The sequence below is a fragment of the Microtus oregoni genome, unplaced genomic scaffold, assembly GCF_018167655.1.
Source record: "Microtus oregoni isolate MIOR12 unplaced genomic scaffold, Mior012 000033F_ref0000390, whole genome shotgun sequence".
Taxonomy (NCBI): domain Eukaryota; kingdom Metazoa; phylum Chordata; class Mammalia; order Rodentia; family Cricetidae; genus Microtus; species Microtus oregoni.
The window spans coordinates 958,225-963,379 of NW_024543092.1; the positions used below are offsets into that span (position 1 = coordinate 958,225).

General features: G+C 37.1%; 1 non-coding gene across 1 annotated transcript; it reads left to right on the forward strand.

Annotated features, from left to right (window-relative positions):
• The first annotated feature begins 2,560 nt into the window (after positions 1-2,560).
• LOC121466663 lies at positions 2,561-2,667 on the forward strand. The gene has a single exon (XR_005976789.1). It is a non-coding gene; the product is annotated as a U6 spliceosomal RNA (small nuclear RNA).
• The last annotated feature ends 2,488 nt before the right edge of the window (positions 2,668-5,155 follow it).

A 5,155-nucleotide genomic window follows, 5' to 3' on the forward strand; every position in this document is an offset into this window, starting at 1 on the left:
TCAGCACCTCAGCTATGCAATGCCAGTGCCCTACACTGTAGCAGACAAATTTTTTTACTTAGTTTTTTGTTTTTTCTTTTTTTTTTTTGTTTGTTTGTTTTTCGAGACAGGGTTTCTCTGTGGCTTTGGAGCCTGTCCTGGAACTAGCTCTGTAGACCAGGCTGGTCTCGAACTCACAATGATCCGCATGCCTCTGCCTCCCGAGTGCTGGGATTAAAGGCGTGCGCCACCATCGACCGGCTAGTTTTTTGTTTTTTCTTAAACCGAAAAAGGCAGTTTAAGTGCTGTAATGTATAACAGAACTTATTGAAGTAGCCATGACTTTAAGCTTTCTCAGAACTTATGGAAATTAGAGAGTTTTTTTTAAACTCTTTGTTCTTTACTCTTTGAAGGCCTGCAAACTAGGTCTCAAATAATCTCACACAGACTTATTTTTACTTATGTATGCCCTGCTTTAGCTTGGTTAATTTCTAGCCAGCTTTTCTTAACTTAAATTATTCCATCTACCTTTTCCCTTTGGCTTTTACCTTTCTCTTTTTCTGTATATCTTTTCTTTTCTTCTTATTCTGTGACTGGCTTTGTTACTGTGTGGCTGTATGCTGGAATGTTCCTCTCCTTCTCCGTTTCATGCTTCCCTCTTTTATTTTTCACCCCCTATTAATTCTCTCTCACTGTCAACCCCCTATCCCTCTTCTGTTTAGTTATTGGCCATTCAGCTTTTTATTAGACCAATCAGATGTCTTAGACAGGTAAAGTAACAGAGTTAAAAAATGCAACACAAATAAATGCAGCACATTTTTGCATCATTAAATAGATGTTTCTCAACAAAAACAAATGTAACACATCTTCAACTAATATTCTACAGCAACCAAGGAACAAAACACCCACACAAAACAGAAAAATCCTCAGTAATCAGCAACTAGACCTATAATCATCCCAAATCCAGATGTCTGCATGCCAGCATAATGACAGAATCAATAACAGCAAGGATAGTATGTCTCCACTAGAGTCCAGGTATTATACAACGGCAGACCCTGACTATTCCAACATCACTGACACACAACAAAAAATCTTTACGACAAACTATATGAAGATAATAGAGGTCCTTAAATAGGAAATGAAAAAACATCCCTTAAAGAAATTCATGAACACACACACACACACACACACACACACACACACACTCATAAATGATTGGAGGAAATGAATGAATCCTGTAAAGAAAGTTAAGAAGAAAAAACAAACATTTAAAGAAAACAAATAATTTTTTTTCAAGAAAAGAAAATGAAAATAGAAGCAATAAAGAAGACACAAGCAGAGAGAAGGCTGAAAATGAAAAATCTAGGAATTTGAACAGAGACTACAAAGACAAGCTTCACCAACAGAATACAAGGGGTAGAAGAGAGAATCTCAGGCATTGAAGATACGCTATAAGAAAAAAAAATTGAAACATAAGTCAAAAAATTGTTAAATCTAAAAAAATTCCTGTTACAAAACATCAAGAAAATTTGGGACAATACAAAAAGACCAAAGTTTAATAGGAATAGACGAAGAAGAATCCTAGCACAAAGGCCCAGAAAATATTTTCAGCAAAATCATAGAAGTAAATTATTGTAATCTAAAAAGGAGATGTCTATAAAAGTGCAAGAAGCTTATAGATGACCAAATAGATTGGACCAGAAAAGAAAGTCCCTATGTGAAATAATAATCAAAACACTATATATATATGTATATATATATATATATATATATATATATATATATATATATATAGAACAAATAAATATTGTTAAAAGTATCGAGGTGGAAAAGCCTAGTAACTTATGAAGGAAGACCTATTAAAATTACTTCTAACTTCTCAATGAGACACTAAAAGCCAGAAAAGTCTGTATAGATGTGCTCCAGACCTTTAAGAGACCACAGATGACAGCCTAGACTACTATTCACAGCAAAACTTTCAATTACCATAGATGGAGAAAGAAGATATTCCATAATAAATCCATATTTAAACAATATCTTCTATTTACAAACCCAGTCTTACAGAAGGTTTTAGAAGAAAACTCTAAACCAATGCTGTTAACTACAGCTGTGAAAACACAGGAAATAAATAATCTCAGATCAGTAAAATCATACACACTCTCACACACCTTACCACCAGCAGCAGCAAATCATCCAAACCACCACAATCACCACCAACAACAAAATAACAGAAGCCAATAAACATTGGTCATTGATATCTTTCAATTTCAGTGGTCTCAATTTTCCAATAAAAAGACAGGAACAAACAGAACAGAACAGCATCCTCCTGCTGCTTTCAAGAAATACATGTGAACAACAAAGAAAGACATTACTTCTGGGCAACATGTTGGAAAAATATATTTTAAGCAGATGGATCTATAAAGAAAACTGTTGCAACAATACCAAACAATAAACTCAGCAACTCATTGTACTTGCTACAAAATTGGTCACATACTCTGAAATAGAACAAATATCAACAGATACTGAAAAATTGACATAACTCCTAAACTTTAAGATCACCGTGTATTAAAACTGGATATGAGTGCTCGCTTCAGCAGCACATATACTAAAATTGGGACGATACAGAGAAGATTAGGATGGCCCCTGCGCAAGGATGAGACACAAATTCGTGAAGCATTCCATATTTTTTAATTTTGCATTTAAATGAATGGAAATGGAAAACACTATCCTGAGTGAGATAACCCAGACCCAAAAAGATGAACATGGTATGTACTCACTCATTAATGGACTCTAACCATAATCAAAGGACATTAAGTCTATAGTTCACAAGCCCAGAGAAGCCAAATAATAAGGTGAGCGCAAAGAAAAACATATACAGATCCTCCTGGAAATTGGAAGCAAACAAGATCGCCAGGCAAAAGTTGGGAGCATGGGGGTGGAGGTAGGGGTGGAAGTTGGGTGGAGGAAGGGGAGAGGGGGAGAGAGAAGGGAGAAGAGAAAGACTGGGGAGAGTCTGGGGAGTGGGAGGGTGGAGATGGAAAAAGAGCAGATATAGGAGCAGGGAAGAAGATATCTACATTAAGGGAGCCATTTTAGGGTTGACAAGAGACTTGGCTTTTTGGGAGATCCCAGGTGTCCACGGGGATGTCCCCAGCTAGGTCCATGGGCAGCAGAGCAGAGTGTGCCTGAACTGGCCTTGCCCCACTATCACACTGATGATTATCTCGAATATTACCATAGAATCTTTGCTCAGCAATTTAGAGACAGAGACCCTCATCAGAGCAATGGACTGAGCTCCGGAGGTCCAGTTGAAGAGCAGGAGGAGGGAGAAGATGAGCAAGGAAGTCTGGACCGTGAGGGGTTGGTCCACCAACTGAGGCAGTGTGCCTGATCTAATGGGAGCTCAAGGAATCCAACTGGACCAGGACTGAATGAGCATGCTATCAAACCGTACTCTTTGAATGTGGCTGACAATGGGGGCTGATTGAGAGGCCATTAATAAAGGGACTGGGACTTGTTTCTACTTCATGTACTGGCTTTTTGGGACCCTAGTCTATTTGAATGCACAGCTTCCTAGGCCTGGATGTAGGGGGGGAGTGCCTTGGACTTCCCACAGGGCAGGGTTCCCTGCCCTCTCTTAAGGAGGGAGGGTGAGGAAGGAGGGTGAGTGGGGGAGCGGGAGGGAAATGGGAGGAGGGGAGGAAGTGCAAATTTTGAATGAAAAAAAAAAGAAGTAATAAAAATAAAGGACAGAAATTTAAAAAAAAAACTGGATATCAACAACAGAAGAACCAACAAAAAGCTTAAATGCTTATAGAAATTGGGAATCTCTAGTGAATAAAAAAAAATGGGTCAAAACAGAAAGCAAGAAAGAAGTTAAAGACTTCTTAGAATTCATTGAAAATGAACACACAATGTATCCAAACTTATGAGACACAATGAAAGGTTCATATCACTCTCTTACTAGCATCATAATAGAACTACTGAAAACTCTAGAACAACAATAACAAAAAGCAGGCAATAGCATGTGAAGTAAGCAGAAGAAAATCAAACTGATAGCTGAAATCGATAAAATATAAACAAAGAAAAAAATTAAAAGCATCAATGAAAAATAAAATAGAAAGAGAACAATACAAAGAATCAAAGAAAGTTACATCTTTGAAAAAATCAAGAGAGACAAAGTCTTATCCAAATAAACTGAAAGACACAAAATCATAGAAAAAAGATATAAGATTACCTAGAAAAAATCAATAACCCTTCTATACAAAATTAATAATGAACTGAAAAAAAATCAGGGAAATATTATTTTCACAAAAGCATCAAACAATATAAAATATCTTGGTATAAGTCTAATCAAGCAAGTGAAGGAATTCAAGTATTTAAAGAAAGAAACTGAAGAATATATCAGAGGTGGAAATATATCTCATTCTCAGGGATTGGTAACATTAATGTAGTAAATATGATCATCCTACAAACAGAAATTTACAGATTCAATGCAATTCCCATTCAAACTCTACACAATTTTGTGAAAACCTAGTATGGACAACTCTCAGCTTTACCAGGAAAAACAAAAGCAAAATAAAACAACAGAACAACAACAATGGGGATGTTCTATCGGGAACTCACCAAGGCCAGATGGCCCGGGTCTGAAAAAGTCTGGGATAAAACCGGACTCACTGAACATAGCGAACAATGAGGACTACTGAGATCTCAAGAACAATGGCAATGGGTTTTTGATCCTACTGCACATACTGGCTTTGTGGGAGCCTAGGCAGTTTGGATGCTCACCTTACTAGACCTGGATGGAAGTGGGTGGTCCTTGGACTTTCCACAGGGCAGGGAACCCTGATTGTTCTTTGGGCTGATGAGGGAGGGGGACTTGATTGCGGGAGGGGGAGGGAAATGGGAGGCAGCGGCTGAGAAGAGACAGAAATCTTAAATAAATAAATAAATGGAAAAAACAACAACAACAAATTAAACAGGATAACTAAAACAATCCTTAATTGTAAAAGACCTGCTAAAGGTATCATCATCCTTGATTTCATGTTGTACTACAGAGCTATAGTGATAAGAACTTGCATGATATTGGTATAAAAATAGACATAGGAATTAATGGAATTGAATCAAGATCCAGACATAATTCCATATACCTATGGACATCTGATTTTTGATTAAG